The following is a 22,099-nucleotide window of genomic DNA, read 5'->3' on the forward strand; positions in this document are numbered from 1 at the left end:
TATAATTTTCTCGGGATGTTTGAATTCTATCATTTTATTATGTATCTACATAGGAAACAAAAGGAAAAAAGAGGTAATGCTTGATTTTATGTATTTGATTTCGTATATGCATACAATATTTTCTATATTTGTTTCTATGTCCAATTGGTGAGATACATATATAATACTTGAATTGAGATCTCTCTATTCTCTTATATGTAAAGATTTTAATATCCAATAGATAAACAATGTTTTGTATGCAAAAATCACCAAAGTAATACAAAATGTACATTATGTTCATGTTTTTTTCTTATTTCTTGTATTGCCTCAATAAAAAATTTTGATTAAAAAAAAAAAAACCCTAACTAAAAAACCTAAGCTCCCCATTGCCCTGAAAAGGGCATTTGGATGGGCATTGTCCTTAAAAGGGCATTTAGCTCTATTGCAGCCCAAAGCCCTAACCTAAAAATAAAACCCACCCAATACAGCCTTAAAAAATCCTAACACTAACCCCCAAAGATTCACTTACCGGGAGAAGTCTTCATCCAATCGGCAAGATGTCCTCAACGAAGCCGGCAGAAGTGGTCCTCCAGACGGGCAGAAGTCTTCACCCAAATGGCATCTTCTATCTTCATCATTCCGACGCGGAGTAGAGATAAAAGATGCAGAAAATGTAATAGAATGGGCCATTTTTAAGTGGTGTGTAAAACTGAATACATTAAGATGCAGGTGGACAGTGACCAGGAGGGTCAGGAAGTGTCTTTTGTGGGGTCTGTTGTGGAACGGCCAAGCTCAGAGGAAGATTGGACGGTTACTTTTACTGTAATGGGAGCCAAAGTTGATTTTAAGATTGACACAGGAGCAGATATCACTGTAATGTCTTTTGCTGCATTTATGAAACTGCCTCGACAGCCCCAGCTGGCGAAGGCTACTACAAATGTCCATAGTCCTGGTGGCCGCATTGATTGTGCAGGAAATTTCTTGCCAGCTGTGAGTACAAGCAAAGGAAGTTCACTATGTGGGTGCATGTGATTAGAGGTCAGTGTGTTAGCAATTTATTGAGCAGAAAAGCAGCCTGTGACTTGAGAGTGAATGAGATCTCTGAAGATATGTTTGGCGAATTGGGCCTACTGAATTGCAAACCAGTCCGTATAGCACTTAAAAGTGACGCAGTCCCATACAGTATTTCTACTCCCCGTAGAATTCCGTTCCCGCTCATGCCTCAAGTGGAGAAGGAGCTTATGCGCATGAAGTCTATGGGGGTTATTGAAGAGGTTGTTGAAGCAACTGATTGGTGTGCCCCCATTGTTCCTGTTGCAAAGAAAAATGGAAAGGTGCGCATCTGTGTGGACCTGAAAAGGTTGAATGAGGCAGTGAAGAGAGAGAGAGATGTGCTGCGGACATTAGAAGACATAGCTCCAAAGTTGGCTGGGTCGAAGTTCTTTTCTACATTGGACGCTTCTAGTGGCTTTTGGCAGATCCCCCTGGATCCAAAGTGCCGCAGGCTGACTACCTTTATTACACCGGTAGGTCGGTTTTGCTTCTGCAGACTCCCCTTCGGGATATCCTCTGCCCCAGAAATTTTTCAAAGGGAAATGAGTTCTCTCCTAAGTGACCATGTGGGCACGGCAGTCGTAATGGACGACATTCTAGTGTATGGGTCTACAGCAGAGGAGCATGATCAGCTTTTAAGTTGTGTGCTGCAGGCTATCAAAGAGTCTGGGCTGAAGTTAAATAAAGAAAAATGCCATTTTAGGAAAACTGAATTATGTTACTTTGGGCATATCATCAATGGGGATGGCATCAAGCCAGACCCCAAGAAAATTTGTGCTATTGAACAGATGAAAAGTCCTTCTGATGTACATGAGCTGAGACAGATATTGGGCCTTGTAAATTATGTGGGCAAGTTTCTTCCAGATTTATCAACAGTTCTACACCCTATCACAGAGTTGCTAAAGAAAGACGTTGCCTGGGTCTGGGGATCTTCACAAGCAAAATCTTTTATGCAGGCCAAGTCCCTGCTGGGGTCTGCCCCAGTGCTGGGGTTCTACGACCCTTCCAAAAAGACTGTGGTTAGTGCTGATGCAAGCAGTTATGGGTTGGGGGCTGCTCTCCTGCAGTTAAATGAAAATAAACTACAGCCCATCGCCTACTGTTCCCGCACACTGACGGCTGCTGAGTCAAAATACTCTCAAATTGAGAAAGAGTGCCTGGCTGCAGTTTGGGCCTGTGAGCGCTTTCAGCGTTATCTAGTGGGTTTAGAGAAATTTAGTCTGGAGACTGATCATAAACCGCTAGTTTCCCTAATCAATTCATATGATATCGACAAAACACCCTTAAGATGCCAGAGACTTTTAATGAGACTACTCAGGTTCAATGTTCAGGCAGTGCATGTGCCGGGGAAACAACTGGTTGTGGCAGATACACTATCCAGGCTCCCGCTGGCTGCTGCTGAAGAATCCTCAACTGAATCTGAGGTGAAAGTGTATGTTGATTCGGCTCTGGCCTCAAAGTCCATTTCTTCAAGGAAACTGGAAGAAATAATGAAAGAGACATATTTGGACACAGATTTGCAAGAGGTTATAAGGTACATAAAAGAAGGCTGGCCCGAGAGCCGGGCAGCCTGGATGTCTTTAAGTTCTTACCAGTCAGAGAGGTCGCAGCTCACAGAGCTGGGGGGGTTGGTGCTGTTCCAAGACCGCATCGTTATTCCTGTCAGCATGAGGAAGGAGATGTTAAACAGGATTCACGATGGCCACTTAGGCATTACAAAGTGCAGAGAAAGGGCAGCTACAGCTGTGTGGTGGCCAGGGATCAGCTCCGACATTGCAAATCACGTGTCTAAATGTGCCTTTTGCCGGGAACACCGGCCTACTCAGAGAAGGGAGCCCTTGATTTCTACTCCGCTTCCTGCGGGGCCGTGGCAGAAATTAGCTTCTGATTTGTGTGAACTGCACGGGGAAAAGTTCCTTGTTGTGATCGACTACTATTCCAGGTATTTGGAAATTGCACCTTTGAATGATATCACAAGTCAAGCCGTTATCATTCGTCTGAAGAGCTTGTTCACCCGGTGGGGCATTCCGATGGAGCTGGTGAGTGATAATGGCATGCAGTTCGCTTCTTCAGAGTTCGGTGCTTTCAGCAGGGAATATGACTTTGTACATTCCACGTCAAGTCCACATTACCCGCAGGCCAACGGAATGGCTGAAAGGGCAGTTCAAACAACAAAGTTCATTTTAAAGCAATCTGAGCCGTACCTAGCCCTCTTGTCATACAGGGCGACGCCCATTCAAGCCACCGGGTTTAGCCCGGCACAGCTGATGCTAGGACGCCAGATTCGCACCACTTTACCCTCAGTGGGTGTCTTCAAGCCGACTGGCTCTGTTCCTTGGGACGAAGTCCTTAGGAGGGATGAAGAGGCCAAAAAGGGTTATCGTTTCTTCTATGACAGGAGACATTCTGTCAGGCCCTTACAGGAACTAAATGCGGGGCAAAGTGTCAGAATTAAACTGGATGATGAGAAGAAATGGAAGACGCCTGCTACGGTAATTGGACGCTCTCCAGAACCAAGGTCTTATGCAGTCCTTACGGATGGAGGGACGGGTACACGCCGTAACCGAAGACATCTTCAGCCTGTACCTGAGAGTCTGGAACTGGATTCCTCAGTACCACTGCCGGTGGGATCCCCTGTTCTAAAAGAGGTGCCTTCCCCTCAGCAAGATCACAGCGGGGATATGTCTCTGCCTCCAGCAGACTCTTATTCACCTTCTTCTGTATCAGAGGACAGTTCTTGCAAAGATACATCAAACGGAAGAGTGGTGAAACTTCCGGCCCGATATAGGGACTGACTTTAGCTAGAACAGTGACCGGAAGTATGGGCAGAATAATCCCATGGTCACTGTGGACTAGGGTAGTCTACCCCGAAGTCAGGATGTAATTAATGTTGTTTATTTTTCTGTAACCTATTTACCATATACTGTTCAAAAATGTTGTTGTATGCTCTTTGTATACCCTGTTATTTGTTATATTTAAATGTATGCTTCGCCCTTTGAAAAGGGGGAAGATGTGATGAGAGCAGAAAGTGATGTCACTAGTTTTGGGGGCGGGGATTAGCTCCGGTAGTCTGTGTTGCAGTTAGATAGTACAATCAACCTGACTAGATGTATGTTTCTATGCTCTGTAATAAAATATAGTTGTACCATCATTGCTGTGTCCTGCATCTCATGACAGGCGCTATGGAAGTCCCATAGAAAAAAGACTATACGCAAATTGCGTAAGTGGATTTGCGGTAAGGCCAAAAAAGTGTGCGAGACTTGTAATAGCAGCGGTAGTAAAAAAGCAGCGTTATAAGGCTTAACGCTGCTTTTTTACTCATAACGCAAGACTCGTAATCTAGCCGTTAGTGTTTAATGTCCCTTTCAGGGACAGTAAACACTAAGGGCTAAATTAGTTAGGGGAGCGCAACGCTCCTGTACGCTTGTGTTGGGGCAAAAATGAGCAAACTCGAAAACTACTCATATTACAAATGGGTAGTAAATGCGGCTGCAAGTTCGAGATCGTGTTTTGTTTATTGGTAAACACCGCAAGCTCAGACCTCTGGTAAAGTGAAAAAAGTTGAACAAAACACCTCAAAAATACATTATAATGTACAGTAACATTCATATTAACACTGTCTGATAAAAAAAAATCATAAACATATTGCATGGATAAATTATAAGGGCTCAAAGTGAGGAGATGTGAGGTAGAAAAAAAAACAGCCTGAAAGTGCTTTTATATAGGAATTCTATGTAACACATTTATTAACATATAAATCTTTTTAAATGTATATGTATATAAATGTATACATAAGTATTTATATGTGTGTATATATGTATACGTCTAAATACATATGTATGGGGGGCGGAGCTAGCCTCAGAGAAAAGCAGACGTGGTGTGATTGAGCTCCTGCATAATTTTATTATTTTTGCTATTTAAAAGTGGTCTATTATATAATTTCTGGGGATATTTTTATATATCTGGTCTGTGGATAATCTGTGGCAGCAGAGGATTAGGAGGTCTACATTCCATTCTACCTACTGACGGAAATTTCTAAACTGACTCTATAGACATCCATCTACTGGAGCGGAGCCCAGGGATCCCACATTTCTATTTGCCCTTACTAACTATAGAGGAAGCGGCTGTTCAAGAAAGAACCTGTGAGTTGAAGGGACATTGAGGGGCACACTCCCTATTGACTGAACACTCTAGCGGTACAGGGGCAAAAAGGCGCGAAAAGTAAGTTATGGTATGCCGCAAATTATGCCCCACTGTTTAAAAAAATTAAAACTTACCCGTTGTCAATTTCCGCGAAGGTGAATCTAATAAAAACGATTATCTTTCCTCGTCTTTTGTATGTGCTACAGAATCTACCCATTTTTATAACTAGTTCAGACATTAAAAATTTACATGGTTATTTTTCTAAATTCATCTGGAAAGATAAAAAACCTAGGATCGCAGTAGCTAAGCTCATGCAGAAACCAAACCGCGCTGGTTTAGCATTGCCTAATGTTAGATTATACAATACTGCGGCCCTGGTGAAATTTGCTCTGGATTGGGTGGCGGAAACAATTGGTTAGCGGTTAGTCAAGAAGAAGCTTTTTATACACGTCCTTTCTCGCTTAGAGCCCTTTTACACTGTAATTCTAGACAGCTTCCATCCAATATCTGCAGAATGTTATCATTCAAAAATGTTGTTATTGCTTGGCAGAGGTTCTGCATCTGCCTAGGATTAGATCCCTCTGTTTCGGAATATCTTCCTATCCAGGGAAATCCTAATTTCATACCTGGTATATATCATAAGGTATTTAAATCATGGGGGAATAAGGGGCTGACTCTAGTTAAGCAGTTGTTGGGGGCGGACAATCTGATACATACAGCAGAATTTCTGTTTCAATCTTATGATCTTCCTAGGTCTGATCTGTTTGCTTATTTCCAGATCCGCCACTTTGTGCGTGAGCAGAATTGGGTAAGTAGTATGTCGGTAGAATGGTCTGATATCAGAACTCTAATCAAAAAATTTAGTACTGGAATTTCTTCTATCTCTCTAATGTATGACATCATGCTCTCTAAACAAAGTGATAAGTATCTGCAGAGTATCAGTAATTGGTTGTATCCAGTTATTCCTGATATTACTGATGAGAGGATAATCCTGAGTTTCAACATGGTGTATAAGTGCAGGGTATCGATGACCTGGAAGGAATCGCACGTGAAGCTCTTGAACAATTTTTATATGCACCCGCTTAAATTACAAAAAAATTCTGTTTCTGGACTAAGTAATTGCCCGAGATGTTCTAATCTAAGGGCTGATTTATTCCACATGTTCTGGTTCTGTCCCAAAATCAGTTATGGCGTAAAATTTGTTTTTGGTTTAATACTCTATATGATGTAAATCTTGTTTTAACACTACAGGAGGTGATTTTATTAATTACAGCAGTTGATAGGAACTTTGTGCCAGTGGTTCGTATTTTGAATACGATTATACTGGCAGTGCGTCACCTTGTCCTTTTAAATTGGAAAGCAAAGGTAGCACCGAGCCTTGTGAGGACTTTTAAAGAAATCCAAGGTCAAATTATATTTGAGTCATATCATCTTCAGGATGCCACTGAGAAGAGAATCGATGAGTTCTTTCAGGGATGGTTACCAATTATTATGACCTACTCCGCTCAGCTTCAAAGGCAGATTCTCTCCTCTAGCTTTGCTGAACTCGTCTTGCTGGGGAAATTTCCGGCGTCCTGGATAAATGCGGGGCCGTGATTTGTTGGATATCTGGATCAGAGCCCCGGGTGGGGAGTCGGTCGCGAGTTGGTGGTCGGGGGGTTGCGCGAGAGGTGGATTTAGGGGTTTCCTGTTTTTTTTTTTGTTTTTTTTTTCTCTTTCTTCTTTTCCTTATTATTGTGTTTTATGTTATTTTTGGAAATCTCAATAAGACATAGTGAGGATTTATTATGCAAATGATTGTTTTGAGATTGTCTCTGCAGATTGACTGTGCATTTGCTTTATTTCTTGGTTTTTGTTCATCAGAAAGTATATAATGTCTTATTTGGATCAATAAAAAAAAAAAAAAAGATTATAAAAAAAAAAAAAAAAAAGGCGCGAAAAGCGCCATTGCGCTGTGACGACACAGAAGCGATACCGGAAGAGACAGTGGGGGCTAGTTCCGGAATAGGACGCAGTATAGAAGGCAGAGGGTTAGCTGCGTAGTCAGGAAGGAGCAGAATCCCGGTGCTCACAAACCTACTGAGTAGAGCAAGGGATCAGGAGCTCCTGACACACTGTGGATACAGTTTTATCTGGTCTGGAGGCTCACGGAGCGACATCTAGACATCACAGCTGCTCCGGAGCTTGGCTGAATGCCAAGGAGCATCACACCACCTAATAATAATAAAAATAGTGGAAGGTGTGCAAACAACTGCTTATACATAAATCCCTGAAGTAACACCAAGCACTCTGACCTGCAAATAAAATAAGAGAGGCAAATAGCCACCCAACATCCTACACAACTCCTTTAATATAACAGTTCATAAACATTCTAGAAACTCCCTCACTCCTCTAAGCTCACATATTAACTCCTGTACATTTTATCAAAAACTGACTTAAGTGCTTTCTCAGCGGAAGGTTGCACCGAAATAGTAGCATTACAGAGGAGTTTTTTCTCAACACCCTCTCCCCCCCTCTTTCCTGTCAGCCCGGAGTGGTGACCGGTCATATCCCTTACACCCTTTTCCGTGATCATCCTGTGAGGATAACTGCCCTGGGGAGAGGGGAGCCACTAACTTGCAGCATTTTAATACCAATTTACAAACTATACTGGAGATCATACAACTAATATACAGGCAACATACAACTGGCTGGTTAATATTTACCGCAGCTTACACCAGTAACTAATTAAACTGCTCACACCCCCTGAAATACATATACAGCAACAAAGTATGGGGATATCTATTGACTAAAATGTGAACAGCACCCTGATCTGTACTGGGGGAACTAAATTTTGGCTACCAGAATGAGACCAACATCAGTATGAATCTCTACATGATATGAAAATAAAAACTAAACCTCTTGTTATTCTAGATAGACTGCCTGCCTAAATATAACATCTAAGGAAAAGTCTGGGTCGCAGCAAATTTTATTCTGGATCACACTATCTACAGTTCAATATCCAGTAAGTGTCAGCCTCCTTAGCTAATAGGGGGGTGGAAACTTTTTTTTTCTTTGATCTCTACAGTTCTCTTAATTATACCTATCCATTACCAAGATGACCTCTAAAAGATCCACTAAAGGGGATAAAGCAATAAAATCTGCAAATGTATCAGCATTCTTTAAGTCTTCTCAAACAAGTAAACAACTGATGGACGCAGAAGCGGATGAAGAATGTGACACAGACTCTCAACAACCACTACAAGACAAAAGTTTGCTGACAAAAGCCGACCTTAGAAATTTAGTATCCAAAAAAGACATAGCAGACAATTTCGAAAAACTATGGGAGAAAATCAATTCCATACACTCATCAGTGACCAGTAGTCTCTCTGAAATCAAATCAGATTTGTTGGAGATGGGTAATAGGATTGAGACACTAGAAGACCAAAAAGACTCCATGGTGGATCAAATGGATGAAATGTCCCAAACCATGTGTACACAACAACAAATACTTGAAGAATTTCAAGATAAAATGGAAGATTTGGAGAATAGGAGCAGGAGGAACAATATCCGTCTCAGAGGAGTTCCAGAGGAAGTAGGTCCTGCAGATATTCCAGCCTATCTCACCCAACTTTTAACTCAAATTACAAGCTCTCCAGCTGATTACATTTTCCATACAGAGAGAGCACACAGATCATTAAAGGCCAAACCTAAACCAGGCCTACCCCCAAGAGACATTATAATCAAGCTAACTTTCTTCCCTGACAAAGAAAAAATTCTACAGACGGCAAGAAAGCATCCAACGTTTAAAAACCAAGGCAACGTGATCCAGGTTTTCCAAGATCTCAGCGTCAGGACACTGGAGAGGAGGGGAGCTCTGCGCCCTCTCACCACTCTACTTAGAAAACATCAGATACCGTACAGATGGGGGTTCCCATTTGCCTTACATATCACAAAAGACTCTAAAACAATTATAATCAAAGATCCAGAAGATATACCAGAGATCTGTAAGATTTTAGCTCTAGAAACACCCAGTATTCCAATATCGACACCAAACCCAGTGAAGAGCAAAGACCCAGACAGACATCCAGATCCTTCTAAATGGCAGACAATCAATCACAAGAAACAGAAAATAAAAGAAACAAGAGGGAAAATTTCCTAGAAGATTCTACAATTATCGCGAAAATACAAATGTGTGTATTACACTTCTCTTGGAGCCTGAGCAGCATTCGGGAGCGGTTGTAGGAACAATAGACGGAGATAACCCCAGATTGCCTTCAAAACATCTGACGATAAGGTTTTTTTTTATTTCCCAACCTATTGTATGAATCTCCTGAATGTTGCCTATCCTCAGAGACTCGTATTAAGTTATAAATCCAAAAGTTATATGATGTTGTGGGAATATAGTTTCCCCCAGTGTAACATGTTTTTGTTTATTCTTATGATATATTATAGTTCACCTACTAGAGGTCCTATTGTTGAGGACCTTAGATTGCTGTTTTCTATGTTATTAACGATGTATTCTCTTTCTAGTTCCCTTCCCTTTCCCAGTGACGACACAACACAGTCCACCAACTATAGGCCTGATTGTCTACAATCTATACTACTAGGTTTCGAGTTCATTGAACCACAGGTAACAAAACTCCTTTTGCACTATGCTAATGTACACATACTGATATGTTCCCTAAAATAAAGATATTATCCCACAATGTAAGGGGATTAAATACTGACGTAAAAAGGCCAATGGTGATGACACAATATGCCTCCTTACATGCTAACATTTTATTTCTTCAGGAGACCAACTTACTTAAAGACAGTATCCCAAAATATTGGGCAAAATACTTCAACACCCATTACCACTCGACAGCAACATTCAAAAAATGGGGCACTTCCATTCTCATACACTCTTCACTTAATTTTACACAGGAAGATATAATTACAGACACTGAAGGGAGATACATAATAGTAAAAGGGCGAATCTTAGACTCGGAAATTACCCTGTGTAATATCTATGCACCAAATGAGAATCAACAAAGCTTTTTCCAACATATCTCAAACTTACTCACACAATGGTCCCATACCAAAATATTTTTAGCAGGGGATTTCAATATTACCATGAGGCCTATTAGCTCAACTGATACTAGACCCCTAACTAATAAGCAAACTAGACAACACCGCATTGTAAAATCAATAAAGGAAAGTCTGTTGCCTCATTCCCTGATAGAAAACATGGACGACATTATATGGCTTGACCAACGTTACTACATTCTATTCGGCAGCGCATAAATCCTACATTAGATTAGACTACATATTTGTCAGTCAGATATTACAACCTCTATTAAACAACTCTCAGATTCATTCCTGTGTATGGTCTGATCCCTCGATCATCACCTTACAGGTGGAGGGATTGTGTGATCCAAATAGAAGTAGAACGTGGACCTTCGAAAAATTATATATTAGAAACCCTCAAACACACGATAATGTACTTAAACTATTAACCGAATATTGGCATATAAACACGGACACTGTAACTAACCCAGGGATTACATGGGCGGCTCATAAGGCGGTCTTAAGGGGGATACTTATCAAAGAAAAAACATTGCAGATCAGGAAATATAGGCAACAATTAAAACAACTTCACATAGAAATTGAAGAATTAGAAAGACGGCACAAACACACTAGGACAAAAGCCATCCAAAAGACTCTCCACTCTAATAAAACTGCATTAGCTACACTCCTTCATTCGCAAGCTACTAGAGCCATTCAGAAAATGCAGGCACAATACTTCATATTCGCAAACAAGCCGGACAGATACATGGCACATAAAATTCAGGAACGGTGTAAAGCCTCAGTGATCTCCTCGATTGAGACACCAAACAATACTGTGACCTCACACCCACAGGAAATAGTAGACACTTTCGCAGCATATTACAGTGACCTATATGATGGGAGGAAGGTTTTACATAATACGGAAACGGAGACACTTACTTCAACTTTTTTCACCCATAACTTGCTGCCGTGTATACTTCTTTTCCCTTGGGCTTGGGCCTGACAAATTTATTCTGGCTCCTTTCCAAGCACCTTTTTGGACTTCCGGTTGGATCTTTGGTGCATTGTTCCACATCCACTCTATCTTCTTGGATATCCCTGGACTCTCCCTGGTGAGACGAGGACTTCCATCAGTGAAATCTATCCATTGTGGTCGACCGAACGACGTGTAGTTCCGGACTGCGATTACTGCACTTTTATGTGCGCTACAACTTGTGAGTAGGATTCCTATGATCATACTGTTGTTTTGTTTCTATCCCATATGATCTGCACCATGTGGCGCCCTCTATCTAATTTCTTCTAGATTTTCCATCTGTGTTCCTGGCATAACACTCTGGAGGAGCAGCCTACCTTCTTCCTGGAATATTGCCCACCACACATACCTTCTGGGTACTAGTCTTTGGACTCTGCTGGACTTGATAAGTTAACCATATTGATTGGACTAATACAGTTCTTATATATCATTATCACATTGTCTATTTTCTCTTTTGAATTGTCCTATTTTAACTTGATTTTTGCATCCATTTACTAGGAGTCAGGATCTCTATTGTTCACAAAATATTGTTGTCATATATATCCCTAAACAGTATCTAATTTTTCCATCACATTTATGGTAATATCTTTCTAAATTGTACTATTTTCAAGATCTTATATTGTGCCACATCTGCCCTAGGCGCCTCTTAGTAGTACTCTGGTGACATTTGTGTCTCCAGTTGTACTAATTGTTAAGATCTTAAGATCTTCACAAAGATAATAACGAAACGACTCAAGCACATTATACCCCACCTGGTCCATCCAGATCAGGTGGGTTTTATTAAAGGTAGAGAAGTCTCAGATAATATACGTAAAGTCACCAATTTGATTCAGACCCTGAAAGAGACACGAACGCCTTCTCTGCTCCTATCTTTGGATGCGGAGAAGGCGTTTGATAGAATTGATTGGGATTATATGTTCTTAGTATTACATTAGATGGGATTTGAGGGGGCAGTTATGAAAGCATTAAAAGCTATTTATTCTGTGTCGGGAGCACAGGTCTCATCAGCGGGATATAAATCTCAATCCTTCCCAATCCGCAACGGGACCAGACAGGGGTGCCCTCTGTCTCTGTTACTCTTCGCTCTATGCATAGAGCCACTTGCTGCCAAAATTCGCTCCTGTAGATATAACAGGAGTCAAGACAGTTACGACGGAATATAAATTAGCCCTTTTTGCGGACGATATACTACTGACTTTGACGAACCCACTGATATCACTGCCCAATCTTTACCAAACACTACGGACCTTTTCTCTCATTTTGGGATTTAAAATAAATGCGGAAAAATGCGAAGCTCTCCCCATTGCGATTCCCCGACAGACTCAGATGTTATTAGAATCAAACTTTAACTTTAAATGGATGAAACATTCCCTAAAATATCTGGGAATTCATCTCCCAACTTGCCCCATGCAATTATATAAAGTAAACTATATCCCACTGTTTAAACAAATAAAAAGGGACTTATCGAAGGGGAAAAGCTTTCATTTCTCATGGCTAGGTAGAGTGGCTGCAGTGAAGATGACTGCCTTGCCAAGGATATTATATCTATTTAGAACCCTGCCTATTAAAATTGTAAAGACAGATTTAGATGCACTACAAAAAGAGATACTAATATTCATTAGAGGTAATAAAACGAATAGAATAGTGAAATCAATCTTAGACATAAGAAACTTGGAGGTATTGGGGCTCCAAGCTTAATAGACTATTATAATTCTGCCAGATTGGCACAAGACACTTTACTACTGAAGAGAAACAAAGAGATTATATGGCCTACCCTAGAAGCAAACTTAGGTGGGTGGGGCGAGACTGACTCAATCATCTGGGATCCTGAGAGAATACAAACCCATAAAGAAGCATCTAGACCCTATACCACAAACCTTACAGTAACCACTTGGAAGAGAGCAAGAACTAAATACAGCCTTATGCCAAAGTATTCCTTATACATCCCGATCAGATATATATTACCTAGTGAACTCTGGGCTCAGCTCAAGAAATAGGAAAATAAAAGCTTATATAGAGTGGTAGACTACATGGAGGGTGGAACTACACTTGCATTCAACCAAATTCAGACAAAATTGAACCCCTTGAAATTACAATGGTACATATACTTACAGATACACTCGGCTATCCAAGCATACCTGAGAAACCTGAGAGAAAGCAACATTACTCCAATAGAAATCTTCTGTAAATCAGAAGATCATAACAAACATACCATTTCTATCCTATATGTAGCCATACAGGCTTCACAGACTACTACAAAAAACTCAACTATGCTGGCATGGGAAAAAGAACTACTTATTTGTAAAGACATCAAAGAGTGGGAAACTATATATCAAAACGCAGAAAAAGGACTAATAAGTGTAGACCTCAAAGAAAATGTTACTAAGACTATCTACCGCTGGTATCTAACACCCATGAGAACGGCTCATATGCATGCGCAGGGAAGTGTATTTTGCTACAGGGGATGTGGAGAAATAGGAACATACAGACATATGTGGTGGGATTGTAAGGAAATCACAGGGATATGGAGACAACTATCTTCTTTTCTCAGTCAAATCCTAGATGAAACTATTGAGCTCACAATTCAACAGGCTCTCTTACATGAACATATTAGTATATATAATAAACATATTAACACATTTATTAAGATACTCTGCACAGTCACAAAGATATGCATAGCTAGACATTGGAAAACTGGTAGTCCAACCTGGACAGAGATATGCAATAAAATCCAATATACATACACTATGTATGAGTTGGCATTGAATACTCTAGATAATAAGGAAGTAGCCCAAGCGGTGTGGTATTACTGGATAAGTAAATGAGTTTCAGATACATAGGACTATCGGGTGGTCAATACAGCTATAAAAACCCTCACCTATTGATGTACATATAGCACAAACTAAAATAAGATGTGTCGTCACTTCCCCTCCCCACCATTGTTACCTTTCTTTAACCCAATATACTCAATCATACCTCTTATCAATGTTGTACTCTCCAATTTAGGTTACCTATAGACAGAGTAGTTAATCCTAGATTTGGTGTATGTTTTGCTATATATTAATATAAGATAATTATAGAGCTAGACATTACGACTGTGCAATCTTTGGGAGAGGTTGCCTGATATTAATGAGTATGTATGGACTAAGCATCATCGGTACTAGGTGATCTCAGGACTTTGCTATTATTTTTCAATTGTCGATTTGTATTGGATATCCAAATTTTGTCCTATAGAGATGTAATATTGTAAATCTACTCTTTGAAGCATATGATGATGGAAGTCGACGGAGAGAAAGGTATTTTTTGTAACTGTTCATTATTTCAATTTAATAAAAAAAAAATATTCAAACATAAATACATATGTATAAATTAATATTCATATATATGCCCCAAGCTGGATTTCCCGCATGGCTATTGGTTAAGAGGTGGAAACGTCACCTTTCAGCCAAAATAGCCCTTCTGCCAGTGGACTGCCATAGAGCTCAGTGTGGCGATCGCTTTTAACAAATTAAGGAGCTTTCGGCATGAATTATTTTATACTTCATGAATGAAAGTTCCCTTTATTTGCTCCAATGGTAAATCCTAGCGTTTCACAAACGCTAGGATTTACAATCACTTTACACCATGATCGAACATGCTTTTCAGCACAAGGATGCAATCTCAAAGGAGCGATCTGCACTTCCCAATCATAATCTCACGCTCAGTAGCACGCACGGAAATAACAACACTTGTAATATAAAATGCTTAACTGATAATTGTAAAACTGCAATATACTTTCATTTTTTTATTTGCCAACTTTTCTTGTAATTTATATCTATTTTCCCAGCCCAGTAAACTGAAAGAGCACATGGCAGGCTTCACAATACTAAACTTGCCACATATCTTTCCCTAATTGACAGTTTGTAATCTTATCTTTTCTACTGAAGGCAAACAATAAAATGTTGTTTACTCAATCACACTAGAAATCTCTGTTGTCTTCAGACTGAGGATTGCCTGTGTTCGAACAAAATAGCAAATCTAATAAATCAGCGAACCACGCCACTTCCTTTGACGTGGCATCAACTGTTTGACAAGTTCTCACTGTAATGATGTGTATGCTTTATGTTATATTTTAAGTTCAATAGTTATGCTTAGTTCACTCTGTGTATTATAAACAGTTAACATTTTAGTCATGTGATCGGAGGGGCGGGCAGTTGTTGTTAAGATGGATGCTGCTGAATAAAGCCTGTATTCTTGTTCTAGCTCCTTGCTGTTTGACAAAACCTGTTTACCATTACATGGTACTAGAAGTGGGGTGAAAAGTGACATGGCAGCAAACAGCAGCACAAAGAACCTTCCTTCTCTGGATTTAGAGTCAGGGAACATTTCTGACAATTGGTCAAAATGGAGGGAGCTTATTGAACGTGTGTTTGCAGGCCCAGATTCAGACAGATGGACTGATCAACAGAAGGCAGCACACTTTATGATATGTGTGGGACAAAAGGGACGTGATGTATGCAGAGCCTGGCAGGCAAGAGGGGATATCACTGCAGATGATAAAAAAAAACAGAGGTATTGTTTGCAAAATTTGAAGCATACTGCAAGCCAAGAAAAAACTCCACAGAGCAAAGGAAACTGTTTTATGAGAGGAATCAGTGTGGAGGTGAATCTGTGGATGAATGGGTGACACAGCTGCGCTTGCTTGCCAAAGACTGTGCTTTTTTTGATGCAGGTGATATGATAAAAGACCGTATTCTGATGGGCAGTAAGTTTAAAGAAGTTCAGGAAAAGCTGCTGCAGGAAGAAGATTTAAATCTTGAGAAAGCCATCGGGATTGCTGGAGCATATGAAATGTCAAGAAAGGACATGCAGGTACTGGAAGGAACATAGCACCAGATCAGTGCTATAGAAAATCAAAGCAGCAGATACTGGCAAGAAAGAGGACACAAGGGGATAAAAGGCAAGTGGGACACTGGGACAAGTAACACACAAGCAACCTGTGGCTACTGTGGAAACATGCACAACAAAAATGCTGCCTGTCCTGCAAGGTGGCAGATATGTAATAAATGCAAGAAAAGAGGACATTTTGCCAGGGTGTGTAAACTGTTTTCCCATATTGCAAGGACTCAAACACAGGCTGTACACGCCATAGAGGACAATGATAACAGGGTCAGACCTCAGATTGCACCCCAATATATCTTGCAGCAGTACAGAAATCACATAAGTCTGCAGATGAAGCAAATGTAACCCTACAGATAGGGGCTCACAAAACTCCAGTCACATTCAAAATAGATACAGGGGCACAAGTAAACTGTGTGCAAAGCCAAACATACCTGGAACTCCTCAGAAATGAATCCCCCTTAGAGACTCAAGACCTTCCACAACTGTTGGGATATGGTGGTGAAAAGCTGAAAGTGATGGGTCGCTGTCATGCATAATGTTTTTACAAAGGATCTGAAAAGATCTTACAATTGTTTGTGATAGAAACAAGTAGTATTAGCAGTATTAGCTCTCAAAACAAGTAAAGAAATTGGACTTGTAAAGATCATTATGGCTGTGGATGGTGGGTGCAGCGAACTGTCAAAGGACAACATTTAGCGTGAGTACAGTGATCTATTCAAGGGCCTAGGGTGCCTCCTGGGGATTAGCCGCATACGTATAAAAGAGGGTGCACAGCCTGTCATTCATGGCCCAAGGAAAATACCTATATCTCTTGAGGTTAAAGTCAAACAAGAACTAACAAGGATGGAGAAGTTGGGGGTAGTAAAATGTTTTACAGAACCATCAGAATGAGTGTAATGATCAGCAATTCGATTGCTGTTTCTTTAGTCTGATTATGAGTATTCTCTGGTAAATAGTTTGTATGTATCATGTGATTAAGTCTGTCTGCTAGTGAGGAGACAGAGTCTTAATCACCTGGATTAATGTAGCCCAGAATATTCACCTCAAAATTATAAGTAGTAAGATCAGGTGAATTATATCTGGGTCCAGAGATAAGTTTGTACTATGTAAACTTTTAGATAATAAGTAGCAGTTTATATAGGTTTGTGACAGATAAGTGAGGTCCCCTTTAAGGTAATACTGTGCCTTTAAATAATACACCTTCCGGTAAAGATAAGTTCACAGTGTGGAGTATAATGTTTCAGCTTGCTGGCCCTTTAAATAATACACCTTGTGGTAAAGATAAGTTCACAGTGTTAAGTTTACTGTTTCAGCTTGCTGGCCCTTTAAATAATACACCTTGTGGTAAAGATAAGTTCACAGTGTTAAGCTTACTGTTTCAGCTTGCTGGGCCTTTAAATAATACACCTTGCAGTAAAGATTTGTAAACAGTGTTAAGAATACTGTATCAGCTTGCTGTGCTGTTAAACATTACACCATACGGTAAAGATAAGTTCACAGTCTTAACGGCAATGCTAACACTTGTATACGGAACCTGGCTCTAGCAGCTGTGTGCGTGCAGCTTCTCTGATCCTCTCTGCAGATTGCGGCCTGTGTCTGTTAAGCTGGAAGTTGTTAGAGCGGCGTGCGTGCTGCAGTTGCAACAGGTGACTTCTGCTTTAGATGAGAAGTAGCTTCAGTTGAAGGAGACAGAGCTAATCACAGAACAAGTGATACTCTGTTTTAGACAAGTAACAAGAAAGGCTGGAGAGTGAGTGGGTATCAACCTTCAATAAACCAGCAAAGGTGTATGGGAAATGGAAAGCTTTTAAAGGAAAAGAGAGACAGATAATTGATTCTTAAGGTGGTATGTGAGATGTAGTAACATAAGTTAAGGTGGAACTGAGGAGTTCATGACACATCCCCCCCTCAAAAGAACCTCAAGGAGGTTTCAAGGCGCTGGACGATCAGGATGCCTATGGTGGAACACAGACACCAGACGGGGAGCCGATAGATTGGAGGCCGGCTCCCAGGAATCCTCAGATGAGTCATACCCCGACCAGCGGACAAGGTATTGGAGTTCACCGTGATACCTTCGGGAGTCGACTATAGAATGAACTTCGTATTCGGGGTTAGGTGTAGGAGATTCCGGAGGAGATGGAGAGACATGGGTAGAGGGATCACAGGGTTTGACAAGTGACACATGAAATGTGGGATGTATACGGTAAGTTGCTGGGAGTTGTAGGGTAACAGTGACAGGGTTGCTTATAGCCACTATCGGGAAGGGTCCCACAAACAGTTTATTGAATTTCCTACAGGGTGTAGGTAATTTAAGATTTTTGGTGGCGAGCCAAACTAAGTCACCCACTTTGTAGGCGGGTTGGGGACGATGGCGTAGGTCGTAGTATCGTTTCTGGGTGGCTTGTGCTTGCTTGATGTTCTCTTGTATGACAGTATAGGTCTGTTTAATGGAGTTGACCAAGTCATTTACTTGTGGACAGGGACTGTTTGCAGGAGGTAGCGGGTGAAAACGAGGGTGCCTTCCTGAATTGACATAAAAGGGTGAAAATCCTGTGGATGAATTAGTAGTGTTATTGAAAGAAAATTCAGCCTGGGGAAGGAGCGAAGCCCAAGAGTCGTGTTTATGGGAGCAAAAACATCTCAGGTATTGCTCCAACCATTGGTTGGTACGTTCACATAGCCCATTTGTTTGCGGGTGGTACGATGTAGTCAGGTGTTGCTGAATGCCAAGAGATTGACATAGGGATCTCCAAAACTTGGATGTAAATTGCGACCCTCTGTCACTGAGTACAGATACTGGAAGGCCATGCAGTCGAACAATCTCTTTGATAAATAGATCTGCAGTCTGCTGTGCTGTAGGAAGTGAAGCTGTAGGAATGAAGTGGGCCATTCTAGAGAACAGGTCAACTACGACAAAGATGACAGTCATGCCACAGGAGCTTGGAAGATCAACGATAAAATCCATAGAGACGTATGCCCACGGATAGTCTGGTAAGGGTATGTTTTGCAATAGGCCCAGAGGGAGTTGATGAGATGGTTTACAGGTTTGACAGGTGGAACAGGAACTTATATATTGTTTTACTGAGTGTCTCATAGAAGGCCACCAGAAGTGCCTTTGTAGAAGGTCATAGGTCTTATGTATTCCCAAATGACCAGCTAAGGAGGAATCATGAGTTATAGATAACACTTTTGTCCGAAGAGATGGTGGTATGTAATATCTTGACTTATTACAGAGGATACCGTTTTGATCAGGGGTGAGAGGGTAAGTAGCCTTTGTTGTATCCAGTTGTTGTTGGTTCTTTAATTCAGTGCTATCAGGTGAGAGTACACCAATTATGGATGTAACGGGAACTATTGTTGAGTTGGGATGAGCAGTGGAAGGCTTAATATCTTTTCGAGACAGAGCGTCCGCCTTACCGTTTCTTGAACCAGGTCGATATGTGATGGTGAAATTGAATCGTGAAAAGTACAAGCTCCACCTGAGCTGACAAAGTACGACTTGTTTGAAGATATTGTAGGTTTTTATGGTCCGTATAAATTACTATTGGATGTTCTGCGCCCTCCAGCAAATGTCTCCACTGGTCAAAGGAAGTCTTAATTGCAAGAAGCTCCTTTTCCCCCACTGGATAGTTGAGTTCAGCAGGTGTAAGGAGTTTGGAGAAGTAACACACTGGGTGCAAAGGATCTTTTGGTAAGAGTCTCTGGGATAGAATAGATCCGATGGCGTATTCGGACGCATCCACTTCCAATACGAATTGTGCTTTGCTGTTGGGAATGTGCAGTACTGGGGAAGTAACAAATAGAGATTTAAGGAGTTCAAATGCCTTTTGAGTTTCTGGAGTCCAGATGAATGGCTTAGAGGTCCTAGTCAGGTTAGTGAGTGGCCTAGCAATGGCTGCAAAATTGCAGATAAAGCGCCTGTAAAAATTGGCGAAGCCTAAGAACCGCTGGACTTCTTTTATGTTGGAAGGTATAGGCCAAGTGGTGATGGCAGAGATTTTACTATCCTCCATAGATATCCTGCTATTGCTAATGCGATAGCCAAGAAATGATACTTCATTTACATGGAAGAGACACTTCTCTAACTTGACATACAGCTTATGTGTCTGTAATCTGGATAACACTAACCTGACGTGTTTGACATGTTCAGAGAAAGAGGAAGAATAGATAAGAATATCGTCTAGATAGACCACCAGGAAAGTGTCGAGGATGTCCCTAAAGATATCATTAATGAAATTCTGGAATGTTGCCGGAGCATTACACAACCCGAATGGCATAACTGTATATTCGAAAAGACCATACCTGGTCCTAAATGCAGTCAGCCACTCGTCTCCGGACCTTATTCTTACAAGGTTGTAGGCGCCCCTAAGATCAAGTTTAGTAAAAATAGTGGCGCCTCTTAAGCTCTCAATTAACTCGGGAATGAGAGGCAAAGGGTACCTGTTCTTTTTAGTACGCTTGTTTAATTCCCGATAATCTATTATCGGACTTAAAGACCCATCCTTGTTTTTCACGAAAAAAATGCCGGCACCGGCAGGGGAGGTGGAAGGGCGAATAAAACCTTTTTTTAGATTATCAGTTATATAGGTTTTTAAATGAGCCAATTCAGGTCTAGAAAGAGGATAGATGTGGCCATAGGGAATGGTTGCCCCGGGAAGTAAGTCTATGGGGCAATTGTAAGGCCTATGTGGGGGCAACGACTCGGCTTCTGTTTTATTGAAGACAGCAGAGAAGTCAAGATATTGTGTAGGAATAGGAGATGAGGAAGTAGTGAACAAGTGAGTGTTTGGAAAACAAGTTGAGACACAGTAGGGAGAGGAGAATGAAATGGTGAGGGTATCCCAATGTACCACAGGTTGGTGTAGTTGAAGCCAAGTGATTCCCAGAACAATAGGGTAAATGGGAGAAGAAATAATATCAAAGGAGATAGTTTCAGTGTGACCAGGTGGAGAGGAAACGAGTAAAGGAATAGTCTGTTGAGACACTGGACCAGATGCTAAATGCGAACCATCAATGACTTTTATAGGCAAAGGTGTGCTTTTAAACTGAAAGGGTATTTTATTTAATTCAACCAAACGTAAATCAATAAAGTTGGCGCAAGCGCCTGTATCGATGATTGCGTTACACTCTATCCTGTGTCGGTCCCACTGCAAAAGCAAGGGAATGGTAAGGTAAGCTGTAGCAGTGGTTTTTGTGTGGAAACAATGTTTTATGTTATGGATCTTACCTATCTTCTGCTTTAGTAATAGAGGGCACTCCTTAACTGCATGACCAGTACCTGCGCAGTACATACATAAATTCGCAGTTCGGCGTCTAGCCTTTTCCTGCGGGGTAAGTGGACCCCTAATAAAACTGATGTCCATGGGTTGGTCGGACGGTGGACCAACGGTTGGAGGAGTTGGCAGTACCCTGTGAACAGGTGCTGTAGATGGGCTTCTTTCCTGCTTCCTCTTTCTAAGGCGTCTGTCAATTGTAATCGTGAGGGCATAAAGGTCGTCAAGACGATCCGGTATACCAATCCTGGCGAGCTCATCCTTGATCTCCTCTGCAAGTCCGAGACGGTATTGGTTTTTTAGAGATACCTCATTCCAGAGAGAATCTCTAGCCCAGATTCTAAATCTGGTAATGTACTCTTCTACCGGTGCTTTAGACTGCTTTAAGTTCCTGAGTTTACTTTCTGCAGTTATTTGACGGTAGGGGTCATCGTAGAGGCCTGATAATGCCTTTAGGAAAGCATCCAGGGAATTTAGAATGGGGTCCTGGGTCTCATAAAAGGAGTCGGCCCAGGCCCTGGGTTCTCCCCTGAGATAGGAGAGTATGGTTAGAACCTTGGACCTATCAGTTGCATATGTCCTAGGACGAAGGTCAAAAAGCAAGAGGCATGCATTCCTAAACTGCCTAAATGTGGAACGATCTCCAGAAAATTTCTCCGGGTAGGAGACTTGGGGTTCTGCTTGATGATCAGTTCCAGAGTTCCTATTT

The sequence above is a fragment of the Bombina bombina genome, chromosome 4 (genome assembly GCF_027579735.1).
Source record: "Bombina bombina isolate aBomBom1 chromosome 4, aBomBom1.pri, whole genome shotgun sequence".
In the NCBI taxonomy this organism is placed as follows: domain Eukaryota; kingdom Metazoa; phylum Chordata; class Amphibia; order Anura; family Bombinatoridae; genus Bombina; species Bombina bombina.